Below are 20,419 nucleotides of genomic sequence, written 5' to 3' on the forward strand. Positions count from 1 at the left end.
TTACTGCAACCCTAGCTGTCCTGAGAGGATTGGGGATCTACAGCCAGTTGGATTCTACCCCCCCCCCCCCATCATCTCCTCCACAAAGTACTTTGGACATTCCACACCCTTAAAGCTGAACTTCAGGGGATAAAAAAAGCTACCTTTGCTGTGGGCTTTCCCTGCAGTGCAGGGGTTGAATGCTTGTTTTTGTCTAGAGGATCATTGAAAAGCATTTTGAATTACCTTATCCCTCACTTCTACTGGCTTCCTCCTTTCCATGTATTCCCAAGGCCTCTTCTCTCTGTTGGTCACACCCTTACTTCATCATGTAGGACTGGCATTCCTGCAATGTAAGTGAGAACACTATAGGTTCAATGACAACCCAGGGCATCAGAGGGCAGAGAAAAATGCCAGCTGCTGGGGGAGTGAGTGATAAGGTAAGTAAAACCACTATTTAGTGGTACCCTAGACAAAAGTAAGCATTTAACCCTAGCAGGCCCCACTGCAAAAGTGTTTTTTTCGCCCCGGGCTTCAGCTTTAAACAAATAAAACCTGGGAAAAAAACTTAAAGCAGATCTAAACTCAAAAACAAAAATGCATAATGTTGCAGCTTTCCAGTTCTTAGATGTGGTGGCTGCATTATTTTTCACTTTTGGGATAAGAACATCTTCAGCAAGTTAAGAATATACCTGTTGATCCTCCCAGACATGCAGTGTCCTTGTCACTTCTTGCGAGCTCAAAAGAAAGCGCAAAGATCTTTGTTATCTTTGTTGTGTAAATTTCTAATCCCATCAGTCCACCATGTAATAGAGATGAAGGCAGACATGTTCCAACAGTTCAGCCTGGATGACAACCATAGCTCCCTCCATACATACAGTGGAGAACAAAAGAGTAGACATGTAAGAAGAAAGGCCAGAATAACGAAAACTAATGGATCTATGACATCTGATCAAGTCTGCATGGCATTAAATTTTTGTTTTTGTGATTGAACGTACTTTAACCAATTTCTTTGCAGTCAGTTTATTAGGCTAGAGCTACCCAGGAGAATTCTAGAAGCTCATTTATTCAACTAAAATTGCCAGCAATATTTGCTGGGAGTAGCAATTAATAGGTAAACGGATGGAATAAATGGTTCTCTATGGAGAAAGCTACACAAATAGTATGGATTAGCAAATACTTTCCATCTTTGGTAAATTTACTTCAAACTTGGAACCTTGCTTCCACCATCACTTTCTTTTTGGCCTCATCTGTTGCCAGGTTAATGTTCTGCTTTACGTTACGGCTGCGTTAATCTACTGGATGTCATCCATCCACCATGTTCTTCTTCTTTACCCTTTCTTTACGTAGCTTTCCTCCACAGGCTTGCATTGCAGCTCACCAGCTGAGTTTTGCAATATGATCAAAAAATTGTCTTCTCTTCAATATTCCTTCCAACAGATTTTGCTTAATCAACCCTTTGCAGTATCTCTTCATTCGTGACCATGTCTGTCCAGATCCTCTTGTAGCACCACAGTTCAAGACTTGTGATCTAGTTTTTTAGAGACATTGTAAGGGCAAAATGTGTCTGCGCTATACGTGCGCCCAGGGCTGGACTGGGACAAAAATTTGGCACTGGACTTCATCCTGACCGGCCCACTTTAATTTTGCAAACACGCACAAAAACAAGTGAACAAGTGAAGTGGGAGGGCTAACATCATTCAGGAATATTGCTACATCCTCATTGGCTGGAATTTTAGAAACCGGCATTGCTGCACAGCCATTGGCTGCCTTTAGCAATGCAGCGGTGCTGAGGCTGAACCAGGTTGCGCACTGTGAAGTGAGGTGATGGGCAGTGCAGATGACAGGTCTCTCTCATGCCGGCCGGACATGGCCAACCCTGATGGCCACCCAAGCCCCCTCCCCTTTACTGTCTATTAGCCGTTCTACTTTATTTCTATTATAGGCAGTACACAGTGGTGACTCTAGGAACAATATATCTGGGTGGCACATAAGATACCACAGTCAAAACTGGGGGGGGGGGGGGGTCAATGATTATTTTTCATGGTATAACTACTTGAGGTCCAATGACCTACCTAAAAATATAATGTATATAGTGCAGGAATGTAGAAAAGAAAAAACCTTGGATAAAAATGTGGCCACACACAAGGACAAAATGGGGCTAAACTGTAACTATGTAACTATAGCAAGCCATTCTAGATCTAAGTTAAATGAATAAGGCCTTCACCCTTCACCATTACAAATTGGCAGCATTGTCAAACTGCACTCCCTATAATGTGTGGACCTCATTCAGCTGCTATAAATCTCAATGTCTATACCTAAAATAATGATACAATAAATATCATGAATAGAAGTCACCCTGAAAAGCTCCACAGAAATATCCTTCTGCATCCACCAAGAATCAGTTTAGCAGCAATCCATCAATACAATGTACATATCACCCAGCACTGGGCATATATGGAGGTGCTGTCAAGTCAGTGTACATGGTCTGAGGAAAAGAAAATTAGTGCATCCTAATAATGCTCTTATTAGACTTGTCAGTAGAAACCAGATACTTTATTCCTGTTCATCCGGTTCACACTGCTGCAATGTCAGAGATCGGATGTGATTCACAACGCGCTGAAGTGAAAATCACATGCAAACTCTGTGCGATGTGATTTCAGCCAAAAAGATTGTATGGCTGAATTTGCATTGAACTCGCACAGGACCCTTTTTTGTCCGCAGCAGAATCGGATCGCATGGGTGTTCACACCCATGCGATCTGATTCCTGTCTGAGTTTGCAGATCGCACTGTGATTTGCGTACTGATTTGGGGGTGTCATTAACTTTAATTGACACTCCCAGCAGTTGGCATAGGGCAGTGTGAACTGCCACATGGAAACATGCGATGCGGGTACCTGCAATGGATTTGCAGGGTTCCCGCATCGCAGCAGTGTGAACCGGCCCTAATAGATCATTGGAAAAATAAATGGTTTAAACATATAGCACATCCATAGATACACATGCAATGCTGTTTGTCACTTGACTAGAGTCCCGATGTGTTTCATATCAATGGCATAAGGTACTGTGGCTCTACTATAGTGATAAAATAATGTTATCTCTCCACAGGTAATTACTGATGTCACCTGACATAGTGCCAGCTGCCTGCAGATCCCAAACAGCAACAGATAGCAGGGAAATGAGCAGTGGGGACACAGCGGCCATAGGAAGGTCTGCTCTCCCTCTCGGGTCCCTCAGACAACACTCAGGCAGTGCAGAAAAGTCGGGCACGGGCAGCAGAAGAAGATGATCACACACAGCACTTCCTCTCTGAGAGCATGTCACCGGAGCAGAGGAGGAGGTGGGTGGAGCTAAGCACTCGGCGCAGAGAAAGAGAAAGTTAAATCCTGCTCCGATGTGAATGCTGGGACCGTCTCAGCCTCCTTCTGTGTCTGTATGCCTGACATCACTGGTTGCTACACGCTAGGCGGCAGGCGGCTAGCAACCAGTTTGGAAATCCAATTTGTGCCTGTGTCAGCTACGTGGTGGGAAGATGCAGGGCCGCAGACACCCACTACACAAAAAAAAAGAAGGCATTTCTGTCACTGAAACCAGGCCACTGAGCCATTGGCCCACCGGGAAACTCCCGGTAGTCCCGATGGCCAGTACATGCCTGCGTGCGCCATATTAAATGCTACTTGTCTAGCTTATGCTATAGCCTGGTAACAGATAATGGATTTGAAAGGGTTAGTTGCCCAAAAGTGGCACTTTAGTTATAGATGTGGTCTAAGTTGGCCTATTTGTCTTTAATGCTATGACTGTGTCATGTTATTACTCCCATACCAAATCATGTCCACCTGGGGGTTTGGTGTATCCCCACCCAACATAAAATAAATTAAATACATTTTCTAGCAGTGTTGGTTTGAGCCCCTCTTAATGGGTGCAGCAGGTGTGCAGAGATATCAACAACAAAGTCCCTGAGAAATAGAAAAAAAACTGGCAGGGGGCTGAAAGTGTATTTAAAGTATAAGTAAAGGCAAATCTTAATTTTAGTTTTGGATAGAGTGGAGGGGGATTAAAACCCCTGTCAAGTTTTTTTATTAAACAGAAGTAACAAAACACTTGGATAGAATGGTATATTTAACTGGACAAAAAAGGAGCAAATAAAAGAAGTTCGATGTTAGGCTTTATGCACTTGCCGACCGCCTAACTGTAAATGTATGTCATTACTTTACAATTAAATATCGGGGTTATGGCTGCAGCTATCTGCCATAATCCTGGTATCTTTATTTTCTACAGGCAGTCGGCTTTTTTTTTTCAAATACTCTCTATTGGTTTTCTGAAAAAGTTGTACAGTACAGAGCCTTTGGGCATTCAGGCGGTCGACTTTAAGATAGAAGTGATCCCAGCAGTGGATTCGCCACAGGATCACTTTTATAGGCGGAGGGAGAGGTGCCCCCCCTCCTTCCCGGTCAATTCCGAGCCATCGGTAATCCCAGAACAGTTGTGGCTCATGGCTAGGCAGGAAGTCCATTGAGGGCAAGGTAGCCCCCATTTGGTTCTATGCCCTTGGAGGACCGGAGCGACGTCTGACATCACTTCCTGTTCTCGGGCTGACAGAAATGATTTTTTTTTTAAGGCAAGATTTCTTTTTTTTTGCTTTTAAAAGTAAATGAGAATGAGAGATCTGAGGTCATCTCTCAATAAAGAGGACCTGTCATGCTTATTTCTATTACAATGGATGTTTACATAGTTACATAGTTGGTGAGGTGAAAAAAAAAAGAAGCACAAGTCCATTAAGTCCAACCTGTGTGTGTATGGACTTTTATGTCAATGTTACATTGTATATCCCTGTATGTTATGGTCATTTAGGTGCCTATCTAATAGTTTTTTTAAATTATCTATGCTCCACGCTGAAACCACTGCTTGTGGAAGAGAATTCCACATTCTTACTGCTCCTACAGTAAAGAACCCTCTACGCAGTTTAAGGTTAAACCGCTTCTCTTCTAATTTTAGTGAATGTCCACATGTCTTTTTAAATTCCCTTTCGCGAAAAAGTCTTATCCCTATTGTGGGGTCACCAGTACGGTATTTGTACATTGAAATCATATCCCCTCTCAAGCGTCTCTTCTCCAGAGAGAATAAGTTCAGTGCTCATAACCTTTCCTCATAACTAACATCCTCCAGACCCTTTTTAGCTTTGTTGCCCTTCTCTGGACCCTCTCCAGTTCCGGCACATCCTTCCTAAGGACTGGTGCCCAGAACTGGACAGCATACTCCAGGTGCGGACGGACCAGAGTCTTGTAGAGTGGGAAAATTATTGTTTTATCTCTGGAGTTAATCCCTTTTTAATGCCAATACTCTGTTGGCTTTGCTTGTAGCAGCTTAGCATTGCATGCCATTGCTGAGCCTATCATCTACTAGGACCCCAGGTCCTTTTCCATCCTAGATTCCCCCAGAGGTTCTTCCCCTAGTGAGTAGATTGCATTCATATTTTTTGCCACCCAAATGCATTATTTTACATTTTTCTACATTACACCTCATTTGCCATGTAATTGTCCACCCCATTCATTTGTTCAGATCTTCTTGCAAGGTTTCCACATCCTGCGGAGAAGTTATTGCCCTGCTTAGTAGGTCTAGTAGCACATTGTTTCTTGTTGGTGCATTTACCATCTGACCCATGAAATTGCCCTGTAAGACATTTAGGAAATGGTAAGCTTTAGACGAATGCGCGGTTCCTTCCGCCCAGTCTATGTCTGGATAATTAAAATCCCCCATTATAATAACACTTCCCATCCTTGCCGCCATTCCAAACTGTGATAGGAGGTTTGTCTCCCCATCCTCCCTCTGGTTAGGGGGGCTATAGCGTACTCCGAGTATTACATTCCTCCCTTTGTAGCTCTACCCATAAGGATTCCACCTCCTCCCTTGCTCCATTAGTGATGTCGTCCCTCACATTCACCTGTACATCATTTTTGATGTACAGGCATACCCCTCCTCCTTTTTTACCCTGTCTATCTCTGCAATATAGGGAATAAATTAATAAAGACAAAGGTCGCGCTTAATGAATAATAACAAAAATGTGAATATATATATATATATATATATATATATATATATATATATATATATATATATATATATATATATATATATATATATATATATATATAATCTCAAAAAGTGACAATGTAAATATATATATATATATATATATATATATATATATATATATATATATATATATATATATATATATATATATATATATATATATATATATATATATATGTGAAACATCAATTACACATGTGTAGAATAAAGTTGATGCAAATATTAAGATGAATTTAAAAAGAATATAAAAATGAATATAAACCTCTTTCCAGGACTTTCACCACCACCAAGAAAGGTTGAGATCTCTGTTTGATGCTAACTCAATAAGTGGGGACTCCTACCGGAAGGAGTGCACCTCCTGTAGTAGCAAGGTCAAAAACTCCTGCAGAAATAGCCCTCCGAGGTCACATGGGGCATCATTACGTCAGCGCGTAGCTCCAAAGCTATGGGTGGAGCTACGCGCTGATGTCATCACACCCCGCGTGACCCCGGGAGTGCGGGTGTTCAAATTTTTCCTTTTTGTCGGCATATGTGTTTTATACTTGTACTCCTCTTTGGATTTTTAGCAATATAAAAAAAATTATTTATGGTAATACACTATTGAAGCCTTCATTTTTTTATATATGCTCCGTGCCACTTGGAGGACTTGGACTTGGAGGAGGAGAGTTTGGATGCGAGCCAGTTATCAAGGATAAGGGACAGGACGCATCTTTAGACCCCGCAGAGGGCTATTTTTGCAGGCGTTTTTGGCCTTGTTACTACAGGAGGTCCACTCCTTCCAGTAGGAGTCCCCACTTATTAAATTAGTATCACACGAAGATCTTAACCTTTCTTGGTGGTGGTGAAAGTCCTGGAATATCTCATCTTGCTGGATCTTTCATATTTGTGAACATTTTTGCACTGTATTTTCTTCATCCTTCAGAGACGTTCACATTGCACTTTATTATATTCATCTCTCAAGAGACGTTTATATTCATTTTTACATTCATCTTTATATTTGCATCAGCTTTATTCTACACATGTGTAATTTATTATTCTCATATATATTTACATTGTCACTTTTTTATACTTATATATATTCACATTTTGGTTTTTATTCATTAAGCGCGACCTTTGTCTTTATTAATTTCTGTTTTGCATGATTATATCTCATGTTTATGTGTCGCTGTTATTTGCATTATATTTGATTTATTAGCGGGGTAAACCACTTCCACTTTTTACTAGATATAGGGAATACCCTTGAATGGTTGCCAGCCAATCATGAGAACTATTGAACCAAGTCTCTGAAATTCCAACAAAACCTAAATCCTCCTCGTACAATAGCAGCTCTAGTTCTCCCATCTTTTCCGCCAGACTTCTGGCATTAGTAGTTTTGTCCGGAAGCATACTATCTCCTTATTGGGTGTTCTGAGGTTGCAAATAGGACTTGTTACTATACTTACCTTGGGTTTAGGTGCTTTAGTCAACCTACCACTGATTCCCCCAATACTACCCTTGTATTAGGAATAAAAATGATCCAAAAAAAATGAAGAGAACAGTGTAAAAATAACAAATAAAAAGTAAGATAAATAAGAAAAAGATTTTTTTTTACGCGCCCCATCCCTTCGAGCTGCAGAAGTGAACGCATGCGTAAGTCACGGCCACATATGTAAACGATGTTCAAACCACACATGTGAGGTATCGCCGCATTTTAAAGCATGACATGATAGGTATCTATTTACTTGGCGTAACATCATCTTTCACATTAAAAAAATTGGGCTAATTTTACTGTTTTTTTTATTTTTTTTATTTTATGTATTAAGGTTTTTTTTGTTTTTTTTTAAATTGCGTTTAAAAAACTGCTGCACAAATACAGTGTGACATAAAATATTGCAATGAACGCCGTTTTAATCTCTAGGGTCTCTGCTAAAAATGAAATATACAATGTTTGGGGGTTCTAGATAATTTTCGAGCAAAAAATACCGGTTTTTACTTGTAAACAACAAATGTCAGAAAAAGGCCTGGTCTTAAAGTGGTTAACTCTCCAGCACCTACCAGATGCTGAAATAGGATTTTTGGAGTCGCCATAATATCCTTGTGGTCATTTAGGAGACAAGTGAAGTTCTTACATTTGCTTTTTGCTAATGTCCAATCCACTTGTAAGTGACAGAATAACTTGAAGGTGAAGACTTTCTGAGTCCCTCAATAGATGTGAAAAGCAAAAAAATGTTTATACTTACCATGAGATCCTTTTCTTGGAGTTCATTGATGGACACAAGAGGTCTTCGCCTTTGGGTTATATCACCACCTACAGGAAGATTGGGCACTGGCAAAAAAGGAAAGCAAAGTCATCCTGTGTTTCTCAATGGATGAAAAATTTGTTTATTGGTAGACTGGCCCTTTAACGAACAAATTTTTATTTTCCCTGGAGCTTCACGTTAAACTGTGCAGCATAAGTAGAAAAAAGACAACTTCACAACATTAATAAATAAAATGAAGTATTACAATGTAAAATAAGATAATAATGTGTTTTGGCCCTAATTTTGGCCCTAGCTCCGCCAATAATTGAACGATTTATTAAAAGGAAAAGAAGAACCCCCCCACCCCCTTCCCCCTCAACATTCAGCTAAACAATTGATATTCTGGTGTTTTTCTCCAGCAGCTTTAATGAAACAGCAAATGAGACAAACAGATGCAGAACATGGAACAGACACAAAACAAGGCTGGAGGGAAGACGGACCCCCATCACCTGAATCCAGCCTGCTTCACCGAGTAATAATGAGAGAGCAAAAGCAGACCCCAAATCAGTCCAAAATGATACATAATAGCCCTAGCAGAGCACGCAGTTCTCATCTGTAGACCTCCGAGAATCACTGCCAGGCCAGAGGGCACCTGTTATTTTGTAGCAAGCAGCATGCAGCAAATGATAAATTTAAGAGGTTTGAGTATATAGGGCACCCCTTCTTTTTTTAAATGATGGATTACAGTATTTTGGAAGAGCTGTGTTAAAGACAATGCAAACCCTAATTCAAGGATCTCCAAACATTCTAACCAAAGTATAATTTTACTGTTCCTCAGATAGGAGGGTTGGACTGTGCCCAATGGGAGTAGAAAATGTCCTGGTGTCAGAGTAAACAATGCCTCATCTTTGGTGTCAGTGGGAGGAAGAGTGCCTCATCCTTTGGGTCACTGGGAGGAATAGTGTCCCATCATTGGTGTCAGTGGGAGAAATTGTGCCCCTATTGTTGGTGTCATTGGGAGGAATAGTGTCCCATCACTGGTGTCAGTGGGAGGAATAGTGCCCCTTCTTTGGTGTCAATGTGAAAAATTGAACCCCTATTGTTGGTGTCAGTGGGAGGAATAGTGTCCCATCACTGGTGTCAGTGGGAGGAATTGTGTCCATTTGTTGGTGTTAGTGCATGCCATGGAGGGTTTCCTTCAAAATGTGACAGCCACAGATGATAACCCGACTGGCCAGCGGTGGAAAGCTGTGTGTGTAGATCCAGGAAGGGAAGCCGCACTGTCGGGACCAGCCGTCGAAGAGGGCAGTGGCGCATTTTGGAGCGTGTGCTCCGAACAGCACTAATAGCATATAAGCTTCCTTCTCTGGCTCTGCATCTATGGTTAAGAAGAAGTAGCTAAGGCGTTTTCTCCAAAACGCGACACCTCCCCCTTTGACGTTACTTCCGGGTACCTGCATTCCACACTGGTCCCTGACAGCGTGGCTGCCCTTCCTAGATCTCCACACACAGCTCTCCACTGTTGGCTGGTTGGGTTACCATCTGCAGCTATCACATCCTGAAGAAAACCCTCCCGCTGGACGTCATACACATATTGATGAGCCTGTATACTTTATATATTTTGTAAGTGTTTTCAGTCTTGTTTGGGCAATTAAAGTCTAGTTTTTACTGCACTTAGAGGCGCCTTCTTTTTGCTTAGTTTGGTAATCTGGGTCATGTGTTATCTCGTATCTGTACTGCTGTTATACAACTGTCTAACCCACCTTTCCTTTTCAGGGCTTTAACTGTTAATAAAGCCCATTTTAAAAGTTCCAGGTGTGTTGAATCTTTTAGGTTCAGGTACAGGACAGGTTAGTACTGGAGCAGGGCAGGAGGTTCCAAATAATCCAGTGGTTCCTCCAGGGGTTGCCACTGCAGTGCCTTTGCCAGTAGAAGCAACTGGGGAGATACCTCTGTACACTCTGCTGCTAGGCCAACTGGTCTTGTTCATTCCTCATTATGATGTTGTGCTGCAAGGCTTCATGACCCTGTAGGGTCCTTGTAAGGACTCAGTGATGCCCTCTTCTGACAGCCCTCTGACATGACCTCTTCTGACAGCCAGTGTCCATAGGGTGAGTATTAAATAGAACCTGTTGCCAGACTTTTAATTTCAACAAAAGTCTTCACATATAATATATAATGTAAGAATTAATATACATTTATTGTGTTTTTTGCAGGTTATTTAATTGTAAAAGCCTCCCTTTTGAAGACATCCAATAGCTCTATTGCCCTGTACACACGGTCGGACTTTCCGACGGAATATGTGCGATCGGAGCTTGTTGTCGGAAATTCCGACCGTGTGTGGGCTCCATCAGACTTTTTCCATCGGAATTTCCGACACACAAAGTTTGAGAGCAGGCTATAAAATTTTCCGACAACAAAATCCGTTTGTGTAAATTCTGACCGTGTGTGGACAATTCCGACGCACAAAGTGCCACGCATGCTCAGAATAAATTAAGAGACGAAAGCTATTGGCTACTGCCTGTTTATAGTCCCGACGTACGTGTTTTACGTCACCGCGTTCAGAACGTTCGGATATTCCAACAACTTTGTGTGACCGTGTGTATGCAAAACAAGTTTGAGCCAACATCCGTCAGAAAAAATCCATGGATTTTGTTGTCAGAATGTCCGATCAATGTCCGATCGTGTGTACAGGGCATAAGACTACTCATAGATGTGATGTCAGCAACTCTAGCAGACTCAGAGTTGTCACTCAAGTGACACTCTATAGTATTCCCCTTTGTTCCTCCCCGAAAACTATATAAAGGGTTATGTAGGGAGGTGAGGGGAAGGGACAAAGGAGCTGGGCCAGCACAGACTATTAATAGACATGTAGAACCCTCTACCATAGGTAGGTGCTAGAGTGAGGATTTTTGTAAGGGAAACTGTCAGGCAGGTAAATTTAGGCAGGCCTCTGCTTTAGGCTAGGCTTGCTTGTTTTGATCTGGGGGGCAGGGAGTGGTTAGTGCAGCAGTGGGTGTGACCACCTGTGCTTTAGTTCTGAGGCGCCTCCCCTGCTTCCAGGGAGATTGTTCTGGAAGAGGGGCAGGGCCTAGTACTGGTGTGGCAGGCAGCTCTTGTGAGGAGCCCTGACCAATCCCCAACTGGCAGGGGGCAGGCCTCCCATATAAGCTGAGGTAACAGGCCACTGGGGGGAGTTGTCGGCCAGGAGACGTGGAGAATGGAGTACTAGGCAGCAGCAGGGGCCCCATCCCCATCTGGGGGGGGTGCGAGGTCTAGCGGAGGAGCCCGGGAGAGCTGGGAAGGAGCTTCATCTTTACACGGTCATAGATGAAGGATCTTCATCCATACACGGTCATGAATGAAGTGTTCCTGAAATAGAAAGGCTGGAGAAGCTGCCGGAATGTATGTCCAGTTAAAGTTCTTCACCATGGACTCGGGGCAGGAGAAGGTCAGTGAGTGGACCACAGTGGAGTTCTGGATGAGGCATGCCAGGGGAGCTGGGTGCGAGGCCAGAGGAGAGACTGTGGGGAGAGAGTCAAATTGCTGTGGCCTGAGGGCACAGGATTTGCAGGTTGGACTATCTGGGAGCAGTAGTCCACCAATCAGCGCATGTTACTAAATGACTAGGCCGCCGGGGAGAGGTACTGCAGACCTCTGGCCTAATAACAGTGCAACAAATTCTAGCCGGCAACTGAGACTGTTCAGAGTGGTCTGTTTTGTCAAAGGAGGATGATGTGATAAGGCAGAGAAAGAAAAACATCACTGCTCTAGGAAGGTCAATCGGAAACAGACATCTCCTCCAAGCTGGAAGTAGCAGGTGCCGGCAATGCTTATAATGAAGTGGTAAGAAGAAGTCCTGGACAGCAGCACTCAAAATAATGTTTTACCTTTATTGAATAATGATCATAAAAAGTACATGCCACAGCAGAAAAATGCAGGAAACTGACGCGTTTCACACTGTAGTCAGTGCTTAATCATAGCTATGATTAAGCACTGACTACAGTGTGAAACGCGTCAGCTTTCCTGCATTTTTCTGCTGTGGCATGTATCTTTTATGATCATTATTCAATAAAGGTAAAACATTATTTTGAGTGCGGCTGTCCAGGACTTCTTCTTAACACTTCAGGATGATGTGATAGGAAGAATAATGATCTACAATGGAAGTTTGTGCAGGAGGGTGAAAGTCCCGGGATCAACAGTCTGCAAAGGAGATACACAGAGGAGGAGAAATAGTCTGCATGGTGTTATGCAGGGGAAGTGACTGTGGATATTATGTGTGCATCAGTACCTCATGGCTCAAAGGGGTTGTAAAGTTGTTTTTTTTTTTTTTTTAAATAACAAACATGTTATACTTACCTTCACTGTGCAGCTCGTTCTGCACAGAGTGGCCCCGAACCTGGTCTTCTGGGGTCCCTCGGCGGCTGTTTCAGCTCCTCCCCGCAAGCATTTACCACCTTCATGCGAGCTCCCTCGCACGGTGGTGAGTGCTTGCGGGCGCGCTCCCGTGATACAGCTGGCGGCTATAGCCGCTCGCTGTGTCACTCGGCCCCGCCCCCGGCGCGCCGCGTCATCGGATGTGATTGACAGCAGCGCGAGCCAATGGCTGCGCTGCTTTCACTCCATCCACTGCAGCCAATCAGCGACCAGGCTGAGCTGCAATGAAGCTGACGAGGACGAGGAGCGAAGATTCGAGGCGTCAGGTAAGTAAAACGGGGGGGCTGGGGGCGGCGGTACTGTCAAAAGTTTTTTCACCTTAATGCATAGAATGCATTAAGGTGAAAAAATTTTTACCTTTACAACCCCTTTAACCTTTTATTCTAATTCATAAATATGACAGCAAAACAATTGCTCTATGGGCATCCCATATTCCCTTTCCCCCCAACCAAGTTATATCCCCCAATAAATAAAACAAAAACAACGCAAATGACTGTTCATTGTCTCAGAAGTGATAGATGGAGGTCTGGCAGCGGGGCGACATGGTGGATGTTAGTAACTAGTAGCAACCAAGCGCTACCGACACTTCAAGAAGAGGAGAAGGTTATGATGTGCAAAGAGGGAGGGGGGACTGTGCTAGGGAATTTAAACACTCTGAAGAAGTCAAAATCGCTACCAAGTTAAAAGCACTTTTTTCATATGAATAAAAAAACGTTGATGTGGAAAGAAAAAAAATATATACAAGTAGGCATTTAAAACACTTGATTTTTCTGTATTTAACTACATTTTTAAAAAAAAAATTGGTAACAGGGTCAAGTGTTAAACCAAAGATTGAATTAAACTTGCCACAAGCCTGAGCAATTCAACATTAACATATAATGAAAAACACATAAGTGGAGGTTACATTGAAAACCTCAGTTCAAAACGATCAGTTTCTCCTGAGATAAGGGAGGCTAAAATGATACATAAATCTTGATAACTAGAAGGATTAAGTGTTGTTATGGCATAAATCAGATATGATTGAAGAGGTTTCCATTGCGGACCTCCCTTGCAGGTAACAAACTGATTGCAGCTGTCATTTTATCATTCTGACAGTCCATTCATCTGCAGCAATTAAAGGGATACTAAACTCACACTGTTTTCATTTACGTTATCCCTTCTATTTCTGTATATGGATGATGACACTGTAATTATTTTAATTAAAAAAAAAAAAAAAAAACACCTAAATACCTTTTTTCTAAATTGATATACAGCTGTCACATGACCCAGATCTTTTCCAGCCTGTGTGCAGGGAAACATAAGTAGGAGGAGCTTCTAGTCCTCTGCTGCTGGTCACATGTTCAAAATAATAAAAAAAAATAAAAAATAAAAAACAGCCTTTTGCAATTTAGAGTAAAAAAATAATTAATATCAATAAACTGTGTTACATTGCCATATAAATATACTGTATATTAGAATTATATTATATAGGATCTATATAGCGCCAAGATTCTGTGTAACACTTTACAAAATAAAGGAAGATAGTACTATATAATACTATATATATATATATATATATATATATATATATATATATATATATATATATATATATATATATTTATGGTTGGAGCCCTATGTCCGATATGGACATAGATAACATTTATAATTAAGATAAGACTTACCATCGGAAATAGACCTGGAAGTGTGGACTTACCATATGAAATGGACCTGAAAGTGTGCCTTGGTCTAATGGCCGGTATGCCAAAATAAGGGGGCATACCCTGGTTTAAGAAATGATTATTCTGTAAAGAGAAATTAATAGTTGAGAAATGCTGTGAAATGGGGATGGGAGGGTGGGTATCGCGCACAGGAAACCGACAAGCACCACAGGTGAGCGGGCTGCTTAAATACCCCCCGGGCTCCTCCCATAAATTCAGGCCACCATATTGGCCTTCCTACTTATGGTTGGAGCCCTATGTCCGATATGGACATAGATAACATTTATAATTAAGATAAGACTTACCATCAGAAATAGACCTGGAAGTGTGGACTTACCATATGAAATGGACCTGAAAGTGTGCCTTGGTCTAATGGCCGGTATGCCAAAATAAGGGGGCAAAAACATTCAGGTAGGGGTATAATATTTTATTGGTTTTCAGTTATTCATTGAGCCAATTTGGAGAATGCCTGTGCCATCTCTACTTGGGGATTGGGATTGGGGATATACCGGGCGAAGCAGGCTGATTTCCACCTGCCTAGTCTTTTGATGACGTGGTCTGGAACCCCATGGCGGGATGCTGCAGAGGCTGCTCCGATGCGAAAGGAGTGTCCGGAGTACTGACTGGGGTTAAGGTGAAGATTGCGGAGAAGTATCCTTATGTGTTTTACAAACTGACAGGCGCTTAAGGGTTTAACTGGGAATGGTAGAAGAGGACTGGTGTCCGGTTGTTCAGGCAGGAGTGACAGGAGACGGTTGAGTACGGTGACTGGACACCAGCTGTTATTGGTTTTGTACAGGTGAATGTCCACTCCAGAGCCTGTTTGCTGGGTTTTAGAGACCTCGAGGTGAAGGATGAAATGGTCTTGGTAGCGAAGCAAGTGCCGTCTGCATAGTACTTGGTCTGTGGGGTTGTTATAGGTGAATTCGCCAGGTCGCAAGAACCCGTAGTAAGCCAAATATATGGCTGCTTGTAGGACCGTGCTGGGGAGCAGACCGAATGGCGAAGTAGCCAGAATAGTCGACATATCCCTGAAGATGGGCCCCGTAATGGGTAAGCGCTTGGAGCTGGTCACTGGTTGTTGTTTCTGAATGCCCCTTAGGATGGCTCGTATGGCGTGTGATGAGAACAGTGAAGGTTTTGTGGGGTCTTGAAGCGTCAAGAAATGTTGTATGCCGGCTAGGTATAGCCGAATGGTATTGTAAGATAAGGCCAGCTGAGTGTGGCAGTATGAAGTGAAGGCCAGTACCTGTTTGATATCTGTTGGTCCTTTACGGCAGGATGTGAGAAATTTATTGAACGCCTTCCAAGCTGTCTGGTAGGCTTTGAGTGTATTATGAGAGAGTGAGTGATTGATGAGCTGCGTTGCTCCTTGTAAATGTTGAACTAGTCCAAGGTCAGTTGTGACCAGACAGGGATAGGGGCCGACACTGGTTCGGCTCCGGGAACCTGTTTGAAAAAGGAGGTGTAGTTAAAACGTGACAGTGTGTCAGCAGCTAAATTGTATCTGCCGGGAATAAATGCACAGTGTATGTTAAACTGATGTTGTAAAGACAGTTGTACCAATCTGCGCAGGAAGGACATGACTGCTAGGGACTTGGACCTGCCTTTGTTAATGATGTCTGCCGTGGCCTGATTATCGGTGGTGAAGACTACGGTTTGCCCTGTCCAATGGTGACCCCAGAGTTGTGCAGCTGCCACTATGGGATAGAGTTCGAAGAGGGAAGATGTTCGAATAAAGCCGGGTATCAACAGTATCTGTTGAGGCCAGGGTCCTGAAAACTATTGGTGGCCAAAAATTGCCGCGAAACCTGTGGAGGCTGCAGCGTCTGTCACCACCTGGGGTGACTGAGCCGAAACCATGGGTATAAATAGGGATATGCCATTCCAGGCGGACAGGAATTCCTCCCACATAGATAGGTCCGCTATTGCTGCGGAGTCTAGATTTAGGATCTGGTCGGGGTCTTGTGTTTCTGACAGGAATCTCAGCAGGCGTGACACGAAGGTGCGGCCTTGTGGAATAATTTGCATGGCGAAATTAAGCATTCCCAGGAGAGATTGCAACTGCTTTTTGGTGCACCCCTTGGTGTGGGTGAATTTGTGAAGGACCGCCCTAATGCGGGTTAGTTTGTCGAGGGGGAGACTGGCTTGCATAGCGCAGGTGTCTAAGTTGACCCCGAGAAAGGTGATGTTGTGTGCTGGGCCGTCGACTTTGTGCTCGGCGATGGGAACATTGAGATTTCAGAATATCACTCTGAGTTTGTCGAGGTCTTCTGGGGGCTTGCTGGGAGGTTCTATTAGTAGGAAGTCGTCCAGGTAATGGATGACTTCTTGGCACTGAGCCTTGTGTAACAGTATCCAAGCAAGGGCCTGAGCGAATGTGTCGAAGAGCCAAGGACTACTCTTCGAACCGAACGTCAGTTTTGTGGCAAAATAATATGCCTCCTTCCACTTGATGCCATGCCAGCACCAAAGGGATGGGTGGATAGGCAGGAGCTTGAAGGCATCCGAGATGTCAGCTTTGGAAAGCCAGGCACCTGTACCTGCTTTGATGATTGCTTGTATCGCCATGTCCACGGAGGAATATTTTAGGGAGAATTCTTCGGAGGGGATCAGGGAATTGAGACTGGGGATGTGGGAAGAATGAGGCGCAGACAGGTCGTACACCAAACGTAATTTATTTGTGAATTTGCCCTTGACAAGCCCAATAGGGCTGACTCTCCAAGTGCTGAAAGGGGGCTGAGTGAAAGGGCCTATAACGTACTCTCGGTCTACTTCTGCTTGTAGGAGCCGATCTATGGCTTGTTCGTCAATGGCTGCTGAACGAAGATTCCCACATTCGTAAGTACTGTGGGGTAGTGAAATGAGGCCGGTGTGAAAGCCTACTGTGAAGCCCTGGATAAGGTAGGTGGCCAGGGAGGGGGTGGGATGTGAGGTGAGGTAGAGTCCTAGCCATAAGACGTTGATCCGGCTTAGTCATGCCCTCTTCTGTTGTTTGACTTCGCACAAGTTTCTTGGGTGCGCTCTTTGGCATAAGGTGCAGATGTGGAGTAGGCGGTACTGACTGAAGTTGCAGGACCCGTAATTGTAATTATTGCAGATGGCTGCCCCTCCCGCGGTTCGGACTGGGCGTCCGAATTTGTCCACCTGAGGCGTTTGTTCAGGGGCCGACTGACCCTGAAGAGCACCGGAGGTAGAGGGAAATTCGAAGGGATGTCTGGTTGTCGCATTGGCGCACCAGGTGGCAGTGTGGGTGGAGGACTGGCAAATCGCGCACAGGGGTGAGCGTAAGCCGGCAAAATGGCGGCACAACAGCTCTGTGTCCATGAGACTCCAATTTGTTGTTGTTTGGAACTGTGTGAGTCTGGCAGCAGCCTTTGCGGAAAAGGAACGGTGGTAGTCGTAAAAGGAAAATCCTCCATACTTGTAGCCCAAGTCTACTACCGTATGGAGGTACAAGTCCAGCTCTTCCCTTCTGCTGGGGGCGGCAAAACATAGGACGTCTCTCAGCATGCCAAAGGCCAGGGTGAATTCTGGGACGGATAACTTGCGGTTCAGTCTGGGGTCTTTGGCTTTAAGGACCACCGATATGTCACCCCAGGAGTAGGCCTTATTTTCTGCCAGATCGTGCACAGAAATAAGGAGAGAGGCCAGGTTGACGTCCCTGCCGTCCAAAATGTCCTTCCTGATGCTGGTTGGAACCAAATGGGAGGGGTAGACAATGGGGCTCCAGCCTGAGGTATCTGCAGGAAGGGGTGTTAAGGTTTGGGTTGCGGTTGGGTCGGGGATAGCCGCGGCCGGTCGTGCCTCCAGGAGTGCCACCCTGGTTTGTACGTCTGTGACCGAGGTAGACAGGGACGACACCATCGTGTGAAGTTGTGAGATGGCTGAAGATATTGACTGGAGGGATGCCTGTTGGGTACTGGGTCCTGCTGCTGGTGGGGGAAAGAGGAGTTTGAACAACTCGCCTTTCCTCGCTGTGGCGGGGAAGGGCACACCTCTGCGTCTTAGCTCTGCCGTCAGTTTGGGGATAGTCCATCCCCTGAGGGACTGCACGCTGCCACTCTCTGAGACCGGGGAAGGTGACAGAGGGGCCGTGAAGTCTTCGCTACCGGCCTGAGACATGGTTGATCTGGTGAGAATGTCCTGTCTTTGAGCTCTTATTTTTGGTTGACTGTAACCTATTGGGGGTGACATGAATTTCAAGTTTTTTCTTTGATTCCCTGAGTCATACTTACCCGACTTATTTTCTCCCACTTTTTTTTTTTTTTCTTTACCTGAGGGGATATCGTCCAACCTGGTGCAGGGTGGACCTACTGAACTTTGACTGACCTGGAGGAAAATGAAAGGTGATAATTCGTGAAGGGTTTGCTGACTAACTTGAAGCAATGACTTGTATGGTGCTTACAATTTTGTGACAATGAAATGATTTGAAATGTTTGCCTTGATTATGAAATGAGTGAACTCCATGACAGAGGTCCGGCTCGGTCGTGTCGTGACTGATCCGACCGTGAACCGGGCTCTGGAGCATGTACTGAAGTGAGGCAACTGAAAAACATTGGTGCACACCGGGACGAATCGGTGCATGTTTGATGCATCTGGATTCGAACCGGAGCGCAGTATGAAACGAAATGAGAGAAATGTTTACCTTGACCGAGGCTCGAATTGGTTGTGCCGCATTTTGCGACTGGCAACGCACCGAGCTCTGGTATAGGTATGGATACGGCCGAAACAACTGAGGCATTCCGTGATGAATCGGTGCATCTCGGATGCGACTGGTTTTGAAACGGTGATGCGCTGTGGGAGTGAAATGGTAGTAATTCCATGACAGAGATGCGGATCGGTCGCCCGATATCTGCGACTAGCTATGATCCAGACTCCGGAGCATGTTTCAGAAATGAGGCCGAGCCCTGGGGCACGCCGTAACGAATCGGTGCATGGAGGATGCGACTGGATTCGAAGCGGAGCGTGGTAAGTGCAGGTGTAACATATTGTTTGACATGACAGAGGCGCGAATCGGTCGTGCTGCTGTAGCGACTGACTACGAATCGGACTCTGGAGCATGTACTGAAATGTGGCTAATACCTGGGGCACGCCGAGACGAATCGGTGCATTTCCATGCGACTGAATTCGTATCGGAGCGTGATACGTGGCAATGAAATGATAACCATGACAGAGGTACGAAGCGATTGATAATGACGTGACTCTGGAGCATGTACTGAAATGAGGCCGTAACTACTGGGGCACACCGGAGCGAATCGGTGCATCTTTTAGGTGCGACTGGATTCGGATCGGAGCGCGGTACGTGACTGAAATGAGAAATGATTTGAAATGGTTTGAAATGTTAGAAATGTCTTTAGAAATGTTTCAGAAATGAGAAATGATTGGTGTCGAACTGACGTGGTTCGAAAAGATTTATGCATTTACGAATCGCTATGGCTGTCTACTGACACATGTTTAACAACTTAGACCTGTCTGAAATGAAGCGACACTTGCGTCGCTGTGGTTTCCTCAGATAACGCGAAATGGTAACATGACGACAGTGCGAGTGATACACATGCGGTTATGTTCGTGAAATTTGCGAGTGATTCGTAATTCTAATATCACGGTTTAGTGACATGACATAAAAGTACGTAAAAACAAAAATCCGAGGGGACCCTACCTGCGACAGCCCAGCCAGACGCGTGGTGCGAACGAATCGGTAAACACGGACTTCAAAAACTCTCGGGCACGGAGATCACGAAATGCGGGAACTTGTGAGCCAAGTATTTGCGAACGCTGAAATCGGAATAGTCGGCCTAGTGACGTATATCGCGCACAGGAAACCGACAAGCACCACAGGTGAGCGGGCTGCTTAAATACCCCCCGGGCTCCTCCCATAAATTCAGGCCACCATACTGGCCTTCCTACATATATATATATATAATATTACTCAATACAAAAGGGATAGGAGGACCTTGCTTGTGGGAGCTTACAATTTATTTAGGGTTT

The 20,419-nt window shown here is 44.3% G+C and overlaps 1 long non-coding RNA gene across 1 annotated transcript in view; it reads left to right on the top strand.

The window, feature by feature from the left end:
* The window catches only part of LOC141129765 (uncharacterized), a 54,206-nt gene extending 44,724 nt beyond the window's left edge, over nt 1–9,482 (top strand). The window contains exons 2-3 of the long non-coding RNA XR_012241858.1: nt 3,088–3,319; nt 8,711–9,482. This is a non-coding gene — a long non-coding RNA (uncharacterized lncRNA). The remainder of the gene's footprint in view (nt 1–3,087; nt 3,320–8,710) is intronic.
* Nucleotides 9,483–20,419: the final 10,937 nt, after the last annotated feature.

The sequence above is a fragment of the Aquarana catesbeiana genome, linkage group LG02 (genome assembly GCF_042186555.1).
Source record: "Aquarana catesbeiana isolate 2022-GZ linkage group LG02, ASM4218655v1, whole genome shotgun sequence".
In the NCBI taxonomy this organism is placed as follows: domain Eukaryota; kingdom Metazoa; phylum Chordata; class Amphibia; order Anura; family Ranidae; genus Aquarana; species Aquarana catesbeiana.